The sequence below is a fragment of the Hemiscyllium ocellatum genome (genome assembly GCF_020745735.1).
Source record: "Hemiscyllium ocellatum isolate sHemOce1 chromosome 27 unlocalized genomic scaffold, sHemOce1.pat.X.cur. SUPER_27_unloc_6, whole genome shotgun sequence".
NCBI lineage: Eukaryota > Metazoa > Chordata > Chondrichthyes > Orectolobiformes > Hemiscylliidae > Hemiscyllium > Hemiscyllium ocellatum.
Window position 1 is genome coordinate 48,915 of NW_026867515.1, and position 20,250 is coordinate 69,164.

General features: G+C 50.2%; 1 non-coding gene across 1 annotated transcript; it reads left to right on the forward strand.

The window, feature by feature from the left end:
* The first annotated feature begins 10,278 nt into the window (after nt 1–10,278).
* Nucleotides 10,279–10,368, forward strand: trnap-ugg (transfer RNA proline (anticodon UGG)). Its single transcript is given in 2 exon segments — nt 10,279–10,314; nt 10,333–10,368. It is a non-coding gene; the product is annotated as a tRNA-Pro (tRNA).
* Nucleotides 10,369–20,250: the final 9,882 nt, after the last annotated feature.

The following is a 20,250-nucleotide window of genomic DNA, read 5'->3' on the forward strand; positions in this document are numbered from 1 at the left end:
TCTTTAGCAGCTTTCCCGTATAACTGCGCTCTGTTCTGCACCTCGCCTTCTCATCTGCTTCCGGAAAAAAGCTTGGACATAAATATTTCACAGTGATATACTGGCCCAATGTGCACAGTCGAGTTGATACACTCGTGGAGATCTGCGTGGTCTTCTCCTGTTCTCTGTATCCCATGGTGAGGAGGGTAATGCTTGTCACTGGCCGCTCGGGTGTCATAGAAGAGTTTCAAAACAAAATGGTTGAATTATCTGCCAGTGGAGAGAGCCCGGTTCCTGGGGACGTGACAAACAGCAGCAGGGAGACTGAATGAGAAGCAGCTGTTCGAGAAACTCTTTGCCGCTAGCAATTCTTAGAGCAATCTCAAATGTATTTCATAGTGAGCACGTCTCAGGTCACTCAAGCGGTGTGGGGCATTCATCGCGCGCCGGCTCGCTGGCTCGTTGGTCTAGGCGTATGATTCTCGCTTAGGGTGCCTTACTGTGATGAGTTGCGAGAGGTCCCGGGTTCAAATCCCGGACGAGCCCGAGGTTTTTCTAAAACTTGACTTGTGCAAAACTGCCTGATTAATTTTCTCAAAAAGCACCTTGGTGAAACGAGGTTGGGCTGTCTGGAGTACGGACAAGGCAGAAAACAGGGAAGTGAAATGGTTGGATGTAGTGTCGAACAGGTTGACGTGAGCTGTGCGGTGTTTGGGGAATGTCAGCAATGAAGGTAGATTGGAAAATTGGGACAGCTCTCCTCGGAGAACCGAAGTTTTCCAAGTCATGAGGGACCTAGAAACAGGAAATAATGTTGTGAAAATGTTCCCACACCTGAAAGGTCCACAACGATTCGGCAGAATTTTAAGGTCACCAGGAAAACAAGTAAAAGTGACAGGAGGAAGAACGTTTTCGTACAGGGAGTGGTTAGTGTCAGTAAGTCCCTGTCGGACATTGACAAAGAGGAAGATTCAATGAACACAAAAGGGAATTCGGTGGTCACGTTCAGATGTGCAGATTTACGCTGAGAATGAAACGAATAGACACACGTTGACTTAAGTATAGAACCAGCAGAGCGAAGGTGGGCCGCATGGCCTCCGTCTGCGCTGCGACACATGTTGTGATTCAGTGTGAAATCACAGTTCGACCAACAGAATGTGGGAATTTAGTAAAAACGTTTCTATTTACACAGCCTCCGTACGTCTGCGAAACAGCATATCACACGACAGCAGCGGAGGTCTTTGACATCAGTCTCGAACGTGCGAGCCGCGTGCCAGATGAAAAGCTGAATCGCTCTGTGGACAGGGCTCAGAGCGTGGCAGCAGAGTGGCGCAGCGGGGAGCGTGCTGGGCCCATAACCCAGAGGTCGATGGATCGAAACCATCCTCTGCTATTATTCAATGTCACCTCGAGCTGATTTCCTTTGGATCGGTGCTCTCTTCTGCCAGCTGCATACCCGAATGGCATGTAGCATATCGATGCACTCGCCAAATCCACTCCATGCAAGGTGCGTGGTTTTCGAGGTCTCAGTGGCATTCTGTTGTTCGGCGGTTTTATTCTGAACTGGATCGCAAAACCAGTTCTCTGCGATGCCAATCAGCTGGTCAAGTTGAAACAAATGTCTTGCGGTTTCGTCCATTCCCTGCAGTAATTCGCTACCCTGGTTCAGACGTGAATGACAAGCATGTCAAAAACCTCATCACGACTCAGACACAGTTCCCCCACGATTAGGACGGATCCCACCGATTGTGAATAACCTCAGAGAGAGAGAGAGACAGGCAATCGGCGTGGATTCGATGGGTTGAACGGCTTGTGTCTACGCGAGAATGGTGCTACGTGTTTATGGCGTCCCACTGCCTGTCTCTGGGACAGAGAGGCTGAGGGAGCAAAACTGGTTCATTTTTAACCGTCCCTTCCGTGTTGGACTGCCTGCAGTCCCTCAGCTCAGGGCCGTGGGGAGGACTCTCAGTGAGTGAAGGTTTCACTCGGAGTCTCTTCATCTGGGACACTTGGGCTCAGATGTTAACTGCTGCGCGGTAGCAACAAAGAAAGCGATGCCCACTTTGCAATAGACTTTCCGTAAGATTGCTGCGTGAAGACGATTTCTGAACACCAAGAAGGCTGCACAACAATGTGAATTTACCTGGGCGAAGAGTCCTCGGTGTCCATTTCTCTCTGTCCTGCCAGCACAGCATCTTTCTATCGCTCCGATAACAGACCTTTGGAGAAAGTTCACAATCAAAGTTGTTCATGTTCCCCGCATTAATGCAACTGACACCTCTCACCCCAACGGTTTCAGAGAGTGAGAGAGAGAGAGAGAGAGAGAGACTCTACCCGCCCCCACCCTACACCCCGCCCCACCCCCAACCCCCAGAACAACGTGCAAGTAGAAATAAATTGGTTTAATTATCGAGGAGTGGAGATAGTCCAGTTCCTGGGGATGAGACAAACATCATCGCCCCGGGGACAAAATGACAAGCAGAAGTTCTGGAAACGCTTTGCTGCTTGCAATTCTTGGAGCAATGTGGAATGTACTTCACACTGAGCAACTTTCAGCTGGCTCAGAGTCTCCAATGTACATTGCTGTGTTTGCCGCCAGCTCAGAGAGAGAGAACAATAGGAAGGACGTAGGAGTGAATAACGATCCGCGTGAGAGGGCGAATAGCTGCTCATGGAGACTGTTAGTGGCTAACAATACGTAGTGTGTCATAGCAGACGAGGTGATAACAAGGAGTCGTTTGTGTGGTAGGGGTCAAGGACATGGGGGAGTTCAGGCCCTAAAGTTATGGAACTCGATATTGAAGACCGGAGGGCTGTCAGGTCTCCAAGTGGAAAATGAGTCGTTGTTCTTTCATCTGGAGCTAGAACACTGCTGCAAGCCTGAGACAGAGATGTTGGTCAGGGAACAGGGTGATGTGTTAAAGTGGCAGACAACCGCCAGGTCAGGGCCTTTTTCCTGCGGGCAGAACCGGGATGTTCAGCGAAGCAGTCACCCAGTTTATGCTTCATGCTACATTGGGGAAACGACACTGTGAGTAGCGAATGCAGTGGACTAGGTTGTGGCAAAAGTGCTGCTTCACCTGGCAGGTATGTTTGAGCCCTTGGATATTCAGGAGGGAGCAGGTAAATGGGCAGGTGTTACACATTCGGCGGTTGCAGGCGAAAGCGACTTGGCACTATGGGAGGTGGGTGTGGGTGTTGCGAGTGAAGGAAGAGTGGACCCGAAGTGTAACCCCTGGCACAACGGGTGCGTGTTGGGACCATAACCCACTCTCTCCTATTCACTCAATGTCGTCTTTAGCAGCTTTCCCGTATAACTGCGCTCTGTTCTGCACCTCGCCTTCTCATCTGCTTCCGGAAAAAAGCTTGGACATAAATATTTCACAGTGATATACTGGCCCAATGTGCACAGTCGAGTTGATACACTCGTGGAGATCTGCGTGGTCTTCTCCTGTTCTCTGTATCCCATGGTGAGGAGGGTAATGCTTGTCACTGGCCGCTCGGGTGTCATAGAAGAGTTTCAAAACAAAATGGTTGAATTATCTGCCAGTGGAGAGAGCCCGGTTCCTGGGACGTGACAAACAGCAGCAGGGAGACTGAATGAGAAGCAGCTGTTCGAGAAACTCTTTGCCGCTAGCAATTCTTAGAGCAATCTCAAATGTATTTCATAGTGAGCACGTCTCAGGTCACTCAAGCGGTGTGGGGCATTCATCGCGCGCCGGCTCGCTGGCTCGTTGGTCTAGGCGTATGATTCTCGCTTTGGGTGCCTTACTGTGATGAGTTGCGAGAGGTCCCGGGTTCAAATCCCGGACGAGCCCGAGGTTTTTCTAAAACTTGACTTGTGCAAAACTGCCTGATTAATTTTCTCAAAAAGCACCTTGGTGAAACGAGGTTGGGCTGTCTGGAGTACGGACAAGGCAGAAAACAGGGAAGTGAAATGGTTGGATGTAGTGTCGAACAGGTTGACGTGAGCTGTGCGGTGTTTGGGGAATGTCAGCAATGAAGGTAGATTGGAAAATTGGGACAGCTCTCCTCGGAGAACCGAAGTTTTCCAAGTCATGAGGGACCTAGAAACAGGAAATAATGTTGTGAAAATGTTCCCACACCTGAAAGGTCCACAACGATTCGGCAGAATTTTAAGGTCACCAGGAAAACAAGTAAAAGTGACAGGAGGAAGAACGTTTTCGTACAGGGAGTGGTTAGTGTCAGTAAGTCCCTGTCGGACATTGACAAAGAGGAAGATTCAATGAACACAAAAGGGAATTCGGTGGTCACGTTCAGATGTGCAGATTTACGCTGAGAATGAAACGAATAGACACACGTTGACTTAAGTATAGAACCAGCAGAGCGAAGGTGGGCCGCATGGCCTCCGTCTGCGCTGCGACACATGTTGTGATTCAGTGTGAAATCACATCACAGTTCGACCAACAGAATGTGGGAATTTAGTAAAAACGTTTCTATTTACACAGCCTCCGTACGTCTGCGAAACAGCATATCACACGACAGCAGCGGAGGTCTTTGACATCAGTCTCGAACGTGCGAGCCGCGTGCCAGATGAAAAGCTGAATCGCTCTGTGGACAGGGCTCAGAGCGTGGCAGCAGAGTGGCGCAGCGGGAGCGTGCTGGGCCCATAACCCAGAGGTCGATGGATCGAAACCATCCTCTGCTATTATTCAATGTCACCTCGAGCTGATTTCCTTTGGATCGGTGCTCTCTTCTGCCAGCTGCATACCCGAATGGCATGTAGCATATCGATGCACTCGCCAAATCCACTCCATGCAAGGTGCGTGGTTTTCGAGGTCTCAGTGGCATTCTGTTGTTCGGCGGTTTTTATTCTGAACTGGATCGCAAAACCAGTTCTCTGCGATGCCAATCAGCTGGTCAAGTTGAAACAAATGTCTTGCGGTTTCGTCCATTCCCTGCAGTAATTCGCTACCCTGGTTCAGACGTGAATGACAAGCATGTCAAAACCTCATCACGACTCAGACACAGTTCCCCCACGATTAGGACGGATCCCACCGATTGTGAATAACCTCAGAGAGAGAGAGAGAGAGAGAGACAGGCAATCGGCGTGGATTCGATGGGTTGAACGGCTTGTGTCTACGCGAGAATGGTGCTACGTGTTTATGGCGTCCCACTGCCTGTCTCTGGGACAGAGAGGCTGAGGGAGCAAAACTGGTTCATTTTAACCGTCCCTTCCGTGTTGGACTGCCTGCAGTCCCTCAGCTCAGGGCCGTGGGGAGGACTCTCAGTGAGTGAAGGTTTCACTCGGAGTCTCTTCATCTGGGACACTTGGGGCTCAGATGTTAACTGCTGCGCGGTAGCAACAAAGAAAGCGATGCCACTTTGCAATAGACTTTCCGTAAGATTGCTGCGTGAAGACGATTTCTGAACACCAAGAAGGCTGCACAACAATGTGAATTTACCTGGGCGAAGAGTCCTCGGTGTCCATTTCTCTCTGTCCTGCCAGCACAGCATCTTTCTATCGCTCCGATAACAGACCTTTGGAGAAAGTTCACAATCAAAGTTGTTCATGTTCCCCGCATTAATGCAACTGACACCTCTCACCCCAACGGTTTCAGAGAGTGAGAGAGAGAGAGAGAGAGAGAGAGACTCTACCCGCCCCCCCCCCAAACCCCCCCCCCCCCCCCACCCCCCAGAACAACGTGCAAGTAGAAATAAATTGGTTTAATTATCGAGGAGTGGAGATAGTCCAGTTCCTGGGGATGAGACAAACATCATCGCCCCGGGGACAAAATGACAAGCAGAAGTTCTGGAAACGCTTTGCTGCTTGCAATTCTTGGAGCAATGTGGAATGTACTTCACACTGAGCAACTTTCAGCTGGCTCAGAGTCTCCAATGTACATTGCTGTGTTTGCCGCCAGCTCAGAGAGAGAGAACAATAGGAAGGACGTAGGAGTGAATAACGATCCGCGTGAGAGGGCGAATAGCTGCTCATGGAGACTGTTAGTGGCTAACAATACGTAGTGTGTCATAGCAGACGAGGTGATAACAAGGAGTCGTTTGTGTGGTAGGGGTCAAGGACATGGGGGAGTTCAGGCCCTAAAGTTATGGAACTCGATATTGAAGACCGGAGGGCTGTCAGGTCTCCAAGTGGAAAATGAGTCGTTGTTCTTTCATCTGGAGCTAGAACACTGCTGCAAGCCTGAGACAGAGATGTTGGTCAGGGAACAGGGTGATGTGTTAAAGTGGCAGACAACCGCCAGGTCAGGGCCTTTTTCCTGCGGGCAGAACCGGGATGTTCAGCGAAGCAGTCACCCAGTTTATGCTTCATGCTACATTGGGGAAACGACACTGTGAGTAGCGAATGCAGTGGACTAGGTTGTGGCAAAAGTGCTGCTTCACCTGGCAGGTATGTTTGAGCCCTTGGATATTCAGGAGGGAGCAGGTAAATGGGCAGGTGTTACACATTCGGCGGTTGCAGGCGAAAGCGACTTGGCACTATGGGAGGTGGGTGTGGGTGTTGCGAGTGAAGGAAGAGTGGACCCGAAGTGTAACCCCTGGCACAACGGGTGCGTGTTGGGACCATAACCCACTCTCTCCTATTCACTCAATGTCGTCTTTAGCAGCTTTCCCGTATAACTGCGCTCTGTTCTGCACCTCGCCTTCTCATCTGCTTCCGGAAAAAAGCTTGGACATAAATATTTCACAGTGATATACTGGCCCAATGTGCACAGTCGAGTTGATACACTCGTGGAGATCTGCGTGGTCTTCTCCTGTTCTCTGTATCCCATGGTGAGGAGGGTAATGCTTGTCACTGGCCGCTCGGGTGTCATAGAAGAGTTTCAAAACAAAATGGTTGAATTATCTGCCAGTGGAGAGAGCCCGGTTCCTGGGGACGTGACAAACAGCAGCAGGGAGACTGAATGAGAAGCAGCTGTTCGAGAAACTCTTTGCCGCTAGCAATTCTTAGAGCAATCTCAAATGTATTTCATAGTGAGCACGTCTCAGGTCACTCAAGCGGTGTGGGGCATTCATCGCGCGCCGGCTCGCTGGCTCGTTGGTCTAGGCGTATGATTCTCGCTTTGGGTGCCTTACTGTGATGAGTTGCGAGAGGTCCCGGGTTCAAATCCCGGACGAGCCCGAGGTTTTTCTAAAACTTGACTTGTGCAAAACTGCCTGATTAATTTTCTCAAAAAGCACCTTGGTGAAACGAGGTTGGGCTGTCTGGAGTACGGACAAGGCAGAAAACAGGGAAGTGAAATGGTTGGATGTAGTGTCGAACAGGTTGACGTGAGCTGTGCGGTGTTTGGGGAATGTCAGCAATGAAGGTAGATTGGAAAATTGGGACAGCTCTCCTCGGAGAACCGAAGTTTTCCAAGTCATGAGGGACCTAGAAACAGGAAATAATGTTGTGAAAATGTTCCCACACCTGAAAGGTCCACAACGATTCGGCAGAATTTTAAGGTCACCAGGAAAACAAGTAAAAGTGACAGGAGGAAGAACGTTTTCGTACAGGGAGTGGTTAGTGTCAGTAAGTCCCTGTCGGACATTGACAAAGAGGAAGATTCAATGAACACAAAAGGGAATTCGGTGGTCACGTTCAGATGTGCAGATTTACGCTGAGAATGAAACGAATAGACACACGTTGACTTAAGTATAGAACCAGCAGAGCGAAGGTGGGCCGCATGGCCTCCGTCTGCGCTGCGACACATGTTGTGATTCAGTGTGAAATCACATCACAGTTCGACCAACAGAATGTGGGAATTTAGTAAAAACGTTTCTATTTACACAGCCTCCGTACGTCTGCGAAACAGCATATCACACGACAGCAGCGGAGGTCTTTGACATCAGTCTCGAACGTGCGAGCCGCGTGCCAGATGAAAAGCTGAATCGCTCTGTGGACAGGGCTCAGAGCGTGGCAGCAGAGTGGCGCAGCGGGAGCGTGCTGGGCCCATAACCCAGAGGTCGATGGATCGAAACCATCCTCTGCTATTATTCAATGTCACCTCGAGCTGATTTCCTTTGGATCGGTGCTCTCTTCTGCCAGCTGCATACCCGAATGGCATGTAGCATATCGATGCACTCGCCAAATCCACTCCATGCAAGGTGCGTGGTTTTCGAGGTCTCAGTGGCATTCTGTTGTTCGGCGGTTTTTATTCTGAACTGGATCGCAAAACCAGTTCTCTGCGATGCCAATCAGCTGGTCAAGTTGAAACAAATGTCTTGCGGTTTCGTCCATTCCCTGCAGTAATTCGCTACCCTGGTTCAGACGTGAATGACAAGCATGTCAAAACCTCATCACGACTCAGACACAGTTCCCCCACGATTAGGACGGATCCCACCGATTGTGAATAACCTCAGAGAGAGAGAGAGAGAGAGACAGGCAATCGGCGTGGATTCGATGGGTTGAACGGCTTGTGTCTACGCGAGAATGGTGCTACGTGTTTATGGCGTCCCACTGCCTGTCTCTGGGACAGAGAGGCTGAGGGAGCAAAACTGGTTCATTTTTAACCGTCCCTTCCGTGTTGGACTGCCTGCAGTCCCTCAGCTCAGGGCCGTGGGGAGGACTCTCAGTGAGTGAAGGTTTCACTCGGAGTCTCTTCATCTGGGACACTTGGGGCTCAGATGTTAACTGCTGCGCGGTAGCAACAAAGAAAGCGATGCCCACTTTGCAATAGACTTTCCGTAAGATTGCTGCGTGAAGACGATTTCTGAACACCAAGAAGGCTGCACAACAATGTGAATTTACCTGGGCGAAGAGTCCTCGGTGTCCATTTCTCTCTGTCCTGCCAGCACAGCATCTTTCTATCGCTCCGATAACAGACCTTTGGAGAAAGTTCACAATCAAAGTTGTTCATGTTCCCCGCATTAATGCAACTGACACCTCTCACCCCAACGGTTTCAGAGAGTGAGAGAGAGAGAGAGAGAGAGAGACTCTACCCGCCCCCACCCTACACCCCCCCCCACCCCAAACCCCCAGAACAACGTGCAAGTAGAAATAAATTGGTTTAATTATCGAGGAGTGGAGATAGTCCAGTTCCTGGGGATGAGACAAACATCATCGCCCCGGGGACAAAATGACAAGCAGAAGTTCTGGAAACGCTTTGCTGCTTGCAATTCTTGGAGCAATGTGGAATGTACTTCACACTGAGCAACTTTCAGCTGGCTCAGAGTCTCCAATGTACATTGCTGTGTTTGCCGCCAGCTCAGAGAGAGAGAACAATAGGAAGGACGTAGGAGTGAATAACGATCCGCGTGAGAGGGCGAATAGCTGCTCATGGAGACTGTTAGTGGCTAACAATACGTAGTGTGTCACAGCAGACGAGGTGATAACAAGGAGTCGTTTGTGTGGAAGGGGTCAAGGACATGGGGGAGTTCAGGCCCTAAAGTTATGGAACTCGATATTGAAGACCGGAGGGCTGTAAGGTCTCCAAGTGGAAAATGAGTTGTTGTTCTTTCATCTGGAGCTAGAACACTGCTGCAAGCCTGAGACAGAGATGTTGGTCAGGGAACAGGGTGATGTGTTAAAGTGGCAGACAACCGCCAGGTCAGGGCCTTTTTCCTGCGGGCAGAACCGGGATGTTCAGCGAAGCAGTCACCCAGTTTATGCTTCATGCTACATTGGGGAAACGACACTGTGAGTAGCGAATGCAGTGGACTAGGTTGTGGCAAAAGTGCTGCTTCACCTGGCAGGTATGTTTGAGCCCTTGGATATTCAGGAGGGAGCAGGTAAATGGGCAGGTGTTACACATTCGGCGGTTGCAGGCGAAAGCGACTTGGCACTATGGGAGGTGGGTGTGGGGTGTTGCGAGTGAAGGAAGAGTGGACCCGAAGTGTAACCCCTGGCACAACGGTGCGTGTTGGGACCATAACCCACTCTCTCCTATTCACTCAATGTCGTCTTTAGCAGCTTTCCCGTATAACTGCGCTCTGTTCTGCACCTCGCCTTCTCATCTGCTTCCGGAAAAAAGCTTGGACATAAATATTTCACAGTGATATACTGGCCCAATGTGCACAGTCGAGTTGATACACTCGTGGAGATCTGCGTGGTCTTCTCCTGTTCTCTGTATCCCATGGTGAGGAGGGTAATGCTTGTCACTGGCCGCTCGGGTGTCATAGAAGAGTTTCAAAACAAAATGGTTGAATTATCTGCCAGTGGAGAGAGCCCGGTTCCTGGGGACGTGACAAACAGCAGCAGGGAGACTGAATGAGAAGCAGCTGTTCGAGAAACTCTTTGCCGCTAGCAATTCTTAGAGCAATCTCAAATGTATTTCATAGTGAGCACGTCTCAGGTCACTCAAGCGGTGTGGGGCATTCATCGCGCGCCGGCTCGCTGGCTCGTTGGTCTAGGCGTATGATTCTCGCTTTGGGTGCCTTACTGTGATGAGTTGCGAGAGGTCCCGGGTTCAAATCCCGGACGAGCCGAGGTTTTTCTAAAACTTGACTTGTGCAAAACTGCCTGATTAATTTTCTCAAAAAGCACCTTGGTGAAACGAGGTTGGGCTGTCTGGAGTACGGACAAGGCAGAAAACAGGGAAGTGAAATGGTTGGATGTAGTGTCGAACAGGTTGACGTGAGCTGTGCGGTGTTTGGGGAATGTCAGCAATGAAGGTAGATTGGAAAATTGGGACAGCTCTCCTCGGAGAACCGAAGTTTTCCAAGTCATGAGGGACCTAGAAACAGGAAATAATGTTGTGAAAATGTTCCCACACCTGAAAGGTCCACAACGATTCGGCAGAATTTTAAGGTCACCAGGAAAACAAGTAAAAGTGACAGGAGGAAGAACGTTTTCGTACAGGGAGTGGTTAGTGTCAGTAAGTCCCTGTCGGACATTGACAAAGAGGAAGATTCAATGAACACAAAAGGGAATTCGGTGGTCACGTTCAGATGTGCAGATTTACGCTGAGAATGAAACGAATAGACACACGTTGACTTAAGTATAGAACCAGCAGAGCGAAGGTGGGCCGCATGGCCTCCGTCTGCGCTGCGACACATGTTGTGATTCAGTGTGAAATCACATCACAGTTCGACCAACAGAATGTGGGAATTTAGTAAAAACGTTTCTATTTACACAGCCTCCGTACGTCTGCGAAACAGCATATCACACGACAGCAGCGGAGGTCTTTGACATCAGTCTCGAACGTGCGAGCCGCGTGCCAGATGAAAAGCTGAATCGCTCTGTGGACAGGGCTCAGAGCGTGGCAGCAGAGTGGCGCAGCGGGAGCGTGCTGGGCCCATAACCCAGAGGTCTGCTATTATTCAATGTCACCTCGAGCTGATTTCCTTTGGATCGGTGCTCTCTTCTGCCAGCTGCATACCCGAATGGCATGTAGCATATCGATGCACTCGCCAAATCCACTCCATGCAAGGTGCGTGGTTTTAGAGGTCTCAGTGGCATTCTGTTGTTCGGCGGTTTTTATTCTGAACTGGATCGCAAAACCAGTTCTCTGCGATGCCAATCAGCTGGTCAAGTTGAAACAAATGTCTTGCGGTTTCGTCCATTCCCTGCAGTAATTCGCTACCCTGGTTCAGACGTGAATGACAAGCATGTCAAAAACCTCATCACGACTCAGACACAGTTCCCCCACGATTAGGACGGATCCCACCGATTGTGAATAACCTCAGAGAGAGAGAGAGAGAGAGACAGGCAATCGGCGTGGATTCGATGGGTTGAACGGCTTGTGTCTACGCGAGAATGGTGCTACGTGTTTATGGCGTCCCACTGCCTGTCTCTGGGACAGAGAGGCTGAGGGAGCAAAACTGGTTCATTTTTAACCGTCCCTTCCGTGTTGGACTGCCTGCAGTCCCTCAGCTCAGGGCCGTGGGGAGGACTCTCAGTGAGTGAAGGTTTCACTCGGAGTCTCTTCATCTGGGACACTTGGGGCTCAGATGTTAACTGCTGCGCGGTAGCAACAAAGAAAGCGATGCCCACTTTGCAATAGACTTTCCGTAAGATTGCTGCGTGAAGACGATTTCTGAACACCAAGAAGGCTGCACAACAATGTGAATTTACCTGGGCGAAGAGTCCTCGGTGTCCATTTCTCTCTGTCCTGCCAGCACAGCATCTTTCTATCGCTCCGATAACAGACCTTTGGAGAAAGTTCACAATCAAAGTTGTTCATGTTCCCCGCATTAATGCAACTGACACCTCTCACCCCAACGGTTTCAGAGAGTGAGAGAGAGAGAGAGAGAGAGAGAGAGACTCTACCCGCCCCCACCCTACACCCCGCCCCCCCCCCCCCCAACCCCCAGAACAACGTGCAAGTAGAAATAAATTGGTTTAATTATCGAGGAGTGGAGATAGTCCAGTTCCTGGGGATGAGACAAACATCATCGCCCCGGGGACAAAATGACAAGCAGAAGTTCTGGAAACGCTTTGCTGCTTGCAATTCTTGGAGCAATGTGGAATGTACTTCACACTGAGCAACTTTCAGCTGGCTCAGAGTCTCCAATGTACATTGCTGTGTTTGCCGCCAGCTCAGAGAGAGAGAACAATAGGAAGGACGTAGGAGTGAATAACGATCCGCGTGAGAGGGCGAATAGCTGCTCATGGAGACTGTTAGTGGCTAACAATACGTAGTGTGTCACAGCAGACGAGGTGATAACAAGGAGTCGTTTGTGTGGAAGGGGTCAAGGACATGGGGGAGTTCAGGCCCTAAAGTTATGGAACTCGATATTGAAGACCGGAGGGCTGTAAGGTCTCCAAGTGGAAAATGAGTTGTTGTTCTTTCATCTGGAGCTAGAACACTGCTGCAAGCCTGAGACAGAGATGTTGGTCAGGGAACAGGGTGATGTGTTAAAGTGGCAGACAACCGCCAGGTCAGGGCCTTTTTCCTGCGGGCAGAACCGGGATGTTCAGCGAAGCAGTCACCCAGTTTATGCTTCATGCTACATTGGGGAAACGACACTGTGAGTAGCGAATGCAGTGGACTAGGTTGTGGCAAAAGTGCTGCTTCACCTGGCAGGTATGTTTGAGCCCTTGGATATTCAGGAGGGAGCAGGTAAATGGGCAGGTGTTACACATTCGGCGGTTGCAGGCGAAAGCGACTTGGCACTATGGGAGGTGGGTGTGGGGTGTTGCGAGTGAAGGAAGAGTGGACCCGAAGTGTAACCCCTGGCACAACGGGTGCGTGTTGGGACCATAACCCACTCTCTCCTATTCACTCAATGTCGTCTTTAGCAGCTTTCCCGTATAACTGCGCTCTGTTCTGCACCTCGCCTTCTCATCTGCTTCCGGAAAAAAGCTTGGACATAAATATTTCACAGTGATATACTGGCCCAATGTGCACAGTCGAGTTGATACACTCGTGGAGATCTGCGTGGTCTTCTCCTGTTCTCTGTATCCCATGGTGAGGAGGGTAATGCTTGTCACTGGCCGCTCGGGTGTCATAGAAGAGTTTCAAAACAAAATGGTTGAATTATCTGCCAGTGGAGAGAGCCCGGTTCCTGGGGACGTGACAAACAGCAGCAGGGAGACTGAATGAGAAGCAGCTGTTCGAGAAACTCTTTGCCGCTAGCAATTCTTAGAGCAATCTCAAATGTATTTCATAGTGAGCACGTCTCAGGTCACTCAAGCGGTGTGGGGCATTCATCGCGCGCCGGCTCGCTGGCTCGTTGGTCTAGGCGTATGATTCTCGCTTAGGGTGCCTTACTGTGATGAGTTGCGAGAGGTCCCGGGTTCAAATCCCGGACGAGCCCGAGGTTTTTCTAAAACTTGACTTGTGCAAAACTGCCTGATTAATTTTCTCAAAAAGCACCTTGGTGAAACGAGGTTGGGCTGTCTGGAGTACGGACAAGGCAGAAAACAGGGAAGTGAAATGGTTGGATGTAGTGTCGAACAGGTTGACGTGAGCTGTGCGGTGTTTGGGGAATGTCAGCAATGAAGGTAGATTGGAAAATTGGGACAGCTCTCCTCGGAGAACCGAAGTTTTCCAAGTCATGAGGGACCTAGAAACAGGAAATAATGTTGTGAAAATGTTCCCACACCTGAAAGGTCCACAACGATTCGGCAGAATTTTAAGGTCACCAGGAAAACAAGTAAAAGTGACAGGAGGAAGAACGTTTTCGTACAGGGAGTGGTTAGTGTCAGTAAGTCCCTGTCGGACATTGACAAAGAGGAAGATTCAATGAACACAAAAGGGAATTCGGTGGTCACGTTCAGATGTGCAGATTTACGCTGAGAATGAAACGAATAGACACACGTTGACTTAAGTATAGAACCAGCAGAGCGAAGGTGGGCCGCATGGCCTCCGTCTGCGCTGCGACACATGTTGTGATTCAGTGTGAAATCACATCACAGTTCGACCAACAGAATGTGGGAATTTAGTAAAAACGTTTCTATTTACACAGCCTCCGTACGTCTGCGAAACAGCATATCACACGACAGCAGCGGAGGTCTTTGACATCAGTCTCGAACGTGCGAGCCGCGTGCCAGATGAAAAGCTGAATCGCTCTGTGGACAGGGCTCAGAGCGTGGCAGCAGAGTGGCGCAGCGGGAGCGTGCTGGGCCCATAACCCAGAGGTCTGCTATTATTCAATGTCACCTCGAGCTGATTTCCTTTGGATCGGTGCTCTCTTCTGCCAGCTGCATACCCGAATGGCATGTAGCATATCGATGCACTCGCCAAATCCACTCCATGCAAGGTGCGTGGTTTTAGAGGTCTCAGTGGCATTCTGTTGTTCGGCGGTTTTTATTCTGAACTGGATCGCAAAACCAGTTCTCTGCGATGCCAATCAGCTGGTCAAGTTGAAACAAATGTCTTGCGGTTTCGTCCATTCCCTGCAGTAATTCGCTACCCTGGTTCAGACGTGAATGACAAGCATGTCAAAAACCTCATCACGACTCAGACACAGTTCCCCCACGATTAGGACGGATCCCACCGATTGTGAATAACCTCAGAGAGAGAGAGAGAGACAGGCAATCGGCGTGGATTCGATGGGTTGAACGGCTTGTGTCTACGCGAGAATGGTGCTACGTGTTTATGGCGTCCCACTGCCTGTCTCTGGGACAGAGAGGCTGAGGGAGCAAAACTGGTTCATTTTTAACCGTCCCTTCCGTGTTGGACTGCCTGCAGTCCCTCAGCTCAGGGCCGTGGGGAGGACTCTCAGTGAGTGAAGGTTTCACTCGGAGTCTCTTCATCTGGGACACTTGGGGCTCAGATGTTAACTGCTGCGCGGTAGCAACAAAGAAAGCGATGCCCACTTTGCAATAGACTTTCCGTAAGATTGCTGCGTGAAGACGATTTCTGAACACCAAGAAGGCTGCACAACAATGTGAATTTACCTGGGCGAAGAGTCCTCGGTGTCCATTTCTCTCTGTCCTGCCAGCACAGCATCTTTCTATCGCTCCGATAACAGACCTTTGGAGAAAGTTCACAATCAAAGTTGTTCATGTTCCCCGCATTAATGCAACTGACACCTCTCACCCCAACGGTTTCAGAGAGTGAGAGAGAGAGAGAGAGAGAGACTCTACCCCCCCCCCCCCCAACCCCCCCCCCCCCCCCCCCCCAACCCCCAGAACAACGTGCAAGTAGAAATAAATTGGTTTAATTATCGAGGAGTGGAGATAGTCCAGTTCCTGGGGATGAGACAAACATCATCGCCCCGGGGACAAAATGACAAGCAGAAGTTCTGGAAACGCTTTGCTGCTTGCAATTCTTGGAGCAATGTGGAATGTACTTCACACTGAGCAACTTTCAGCTGGCTCAGAGTCTCCAATGTACATTGCTGTGTTTGCCGCCAGCTCAGAGAGAGAGAACAATAGGAAGGACGTAGGAGTGAATAACGATCCGCGTGAGAGGGCGAATAGCTGCTCATGGAGACTGTTAGTGGCTAACAATACGTAGTGTGTCACAGCAGACGAGGTGATAACAAGGAGTCGTTTGTGTGGAAGGGGTCAAGGACATGGGGGAGTTCAGGCCCTAAAGTTATGGAACTCGATATTGAAGACCGGAGGGCTGTAAGGTCTCCAAGTGGAAAATGAGTTGTTGTTCTTTCATCTGGAGCTAGAACACTGCTGCAAGCCTGAGACAGAGATGTTGGTCAGGGAACAGGGTGATGTGTTAAAGTGGCAGACAACCGCCAGGTCAGGGCCTTTTTCCTGCGGGCAGAACCGGGATGTTCAGCGAAGCAGTCACCCAGTTTATGCTTCATGCTACATTGGGGAAACGACACTGTGAGTAGCGAATGCAGTGGACTAGGTTGTGGCAAAAGTGCTGCTTCACCTGGCAGGTATGTTTGAGCCCTTGGATATTCAGGAGGGAGCAGGTAAATGGGCAGGTGTTACACATTCGGCGGTTGCAGGCGAAAGCGACTTGGCACTATGGGAGGTGGGTGTGGGGTGTTGCGAGTGAAGGAAGAGTGGACCCGAAGTGTAACCCCTGGCACAACGGGTGCGTGTTGGGACCATAACCCACTCTCTCCTATTCACTCAATGTCGTCTTTAGCAGCTTTCCCGTATAACTGCGCTCTGTTCTGCACCTCGCCTTCTCATCTGCTTCCGGAAAAAAGCTTGGACATAAATATTTCACAGTGATATACTGGCCCAATGTGCACAGTCGAGTTGATACACTCGTGGAGATCTGCGTGGTCTTCTCCTGTTCTCTGTATCCCATGGTGAGGAGGGTAATGCTTGTCACTGGCCGCTCGGGTGTCATAGAAGAGTTTCAAAACAAAATGGTTGAATTATCTGCCAGTGGAGAGAGCCCGGTTCCTGGGGACGTGACAAACAGCAGCAGGGAGACTGAATGAGAAGCAGCTGTTCGAGAAACTCTTTGCCGCTAGCAATTCTTAGAGCAATCTCAAATGTATTTCATAGTGAGCACGTCTCAGGTCACTCAAGCGGTGTGGGGCATTCATCGCGCGCCGGCTCGCTGGCTCGTTGGTCTAGGCGTATGATTCTCGCTTAGGGTGCCTTACTGTGATGAGTTGCGAGAGGTCCCGGGTTCAAATCCCGGACGAGCCCGAGGTTTTTCTAAAACTTGACTTGTGCAAAACTGCCTGATTAATTTTCTCAAAAAGCACCTTGGTGAAACGAGGTTGGGCTGTCTGGAGTACGGACAAGGCAGAAAACAGGGAAGTGAAATGGTTGGATGTAGTGTCGAACAGGTTGACGTGAGCTGTGCGGTGTTTGGGGAATGTCAGCAATGAAGGTAGATTGGAAAATTGGGACAGCTCTCCTCGGAGAACCGAAGTTTTCCAAGTCATGAGGGACCTAGAAACAGGAAATAATGTTGTGAAAATGTTCCCACACCTGAAAGGTCCACAACGATTCGGCAGAATTTTAAGGTCACCAGGAAAACAAGTAAAAGTGACAGGAGGAAGAACGTTTTCGTACAGGGAGTGGTTAGTGTCAGTAAGTCCCTGTCGGACATTGACAAAGAGGAAGATTCAATGAACACAAAAGGGAATTCGGTGGTCACGTTCAGATGTGCAGATTTACGCTGAGAATGAAACGAATAGACACACGTTGACTTAAGTATAGAACCAGCAGAGCGAAGGTGGGCCGCATGGCCTCCGTCTGCGCTGCGACACATGTTGTGATTCAGTGTGAAATCACATCACAGTTCGACCAACAGAATGTGGGAATTTAGTAAAAACGTTTCTATTTACACAGCCTCCGTACGTCTGCGAAACAGCATATCACACGACAGCAGCGGAGGTCTTTGACATCAGTCTCGAACGTGCGAGCCGCGTGCCAGATGAAAAGCTGAATCGCTCTGTGGACAGGGCTCAGAGCGTGGCAGCAGAGTGGCGCAGCGGGAGCGTGCTGGGCCCATAACCCAGAGGTCGATGGATCGAAACCATCCTCTGCTATTATTCAATGTCACCTCGAGCTGATTTCCTTTGGATCGGTGCGCTCTTCTGCCAGCTGCATACCCGAATGGCATGTAGCATATCGATGCACTCGCCAAATCCACTCCATGCAAGGTGCGTGGTTTTAGAGGTCTCAGTGGCATTCTGTTGTTCGGCGGTTTTTATTCTGAACTGGATCGCAAAACCAGTTCTCTGCGATGCCAATCAGCTGGTCAAGTTGAAACAAATGTCTTGCGGTTTCGTCCATTCCCTGCAGTAATTCGCTACCCTGGTTCAGACGTGAATGACAAGCATGTCAAAAACCTCATCACGACTCAGACACAGTTCCCCCACGATTAGGACGGATCCCACCGATTGTGAATAACCTCAGAGAGAGAGAGAGAGAGAGAGACAGGCAATCGGCGTGGATTCGATGGGTTGAACGGCTTGTGTCTACGCGAGAATGGTGCTACGTGTTTATGGCGTCCCACTGCCTGTCTCTGGGACAGAGAGGCTGAGGGAGCAAAACTGGTTCATTTTTAACCGTCCCTTCCGTGTTGGACTGCCTGCAGTCCCTCAGCTCAGGGCCGTGGGGAGGACTCTCAGTGAGTGAAGGTTTCACTCGGAGTCTCTTCATCTGGGACACTTGGGGCTCAGATGTTAACTGCTGCGCGGTAGCAACAAAGAAAGCGATGCCCACTTTGCAATAGACTTTCCGTAAGATTGCTGCGTGAAGACGATTTCTGAACACCAAGAAGGCTGCACAACAATGTGAATTTACCTGGGCGAAGAGTCCTCGGTGTCCATTTCTCTCTGTCCTGCCAGCACAGCATCTTTCTATCGCTCCGATAACAGACCTTTGGAGAAAGTTCACAATCAAAGTTGTTCATGTTCCCCGCATTAATGCAACTGACACCTCTCACCCCAACGGTTTCAGAGAGTGAGAGAGAGAGAGAGAGAGAGACTCTACCCGCCCCCACCCTACACCCCGCCCCACCCCCCCCCCAACCCCCAGAACAACGTGCAAGTAGAAATAAATTGGTTTAATTATCGAGGAGTGGAGATAGTCCAGTTCCTGGGGATGAGACAAACATCATCGCCCCGGGGACAAAATGACAAGCAGAAGTTCTGGAAACGCTTTGCTGCTTGCAATTCTTGGAGCAATGTGGAATGTACTTCACACTGAGCAACTTTCAGCTGGCTCAGAGTCTCCAATGTACATTGCTGTGTTTGCCGCCAGCTCAGAGAGAGAGAACAATAGGAAGGACGTAGGAGTGAATAACGATCCGCGTGAGAGGGCGAATAGCTGCTCATGGAGACTGTTAGTGGCTAACAATACGTAGTGTGTCACAGCAGACGAGGTGATAACAAGGAGTCGTTTGTGTGGAAGGGGTCAAGGACATGGGGGAGTTCAGGCCCTAAAGTTATGGAACTCGATATTGAAGACCGGAGGGCTGTAAGGTCTCCAAGTGGAAAATGAGTTGTTGTTCTTTCATCTGGAGCTAGAACACTGCTGCAAGCCTGAGACAGAGATGTTGGTCAGGGAACAGGGTGATGTGTTAAAGTGGCAGACAACCGCCAGGTCAGGGCCTTTTTCCTGCGGGCAGAACCGGGATGTTCAGCGAAGCAGTCACCCAGTTTATGCTTCATGCTACATTGGGGAAACGACACTGTGAGTAGCGAATGCAGTGGACTAGGTTGTGGCAAAAGTGCTGCTTCACCTGGCAGGTATGTTTGAGCCCTTGGATATTCAGGAGGGAGCAGGTAAATGGGCAGGTGTTACACATTCGGCGGTTGCAGGCGAAAGCGACTTGGCACTATGGGAGGTGGGTGTGGGGTGTTGCGAGTGAAGGAAGAGTGGACCCGAAGTGTAACCCCTGGCACAACGGGTGCGTGTTGGGACCATAACCCACTCTCTCCTATTCACTCAATGTCGTCTTTAGCAGCTTTCCCGTATAACTGCGCTCTGTTCTGCACCTCGCCTTCTCATCTGCTTCCGGAAAAAAGCTTGGACATAAATATTTCACAGTGATATACTGGCCCAATGTGCACAGTCGAGTTGATACACTCGTGGAGATCTGCGTGGTCTTCTCCTGTTCTCTGTATCCCATGATGAGGAGGGTAATGCTTGTCACTGGCCGCTCGGGTGTCATAGAAGAGTTTCAAAACAAAATGGTTGAATTATCTGCCAGTGGAGAGAGCCCGGTTCCTGGGGACGTGACAAACAGCAGCAGGGAGACTGAATGAGAAGCAGCTGTTCGAGAAACTCTTTGCCGCTAGCAATTCTTAGAGCAATCTCAAATGTATTTCATAGTGAGCACGTCTCAGGTCACTCAAGCGGTGTGGGGCATTCATCGCGCGCCGGCTCGCTGGCTCGTTGGTCTAGGCGTATGATTCTCGCTTAGGGTGCCTTACTGTGATGAGTTGCGAGAGGTCCCGGGTTCAAATCCCGGACGAGCCCGAGGTTTTTCTAAAACTTGACTTGTGCAAAACTGCCTGATTAATTTTCTCAAA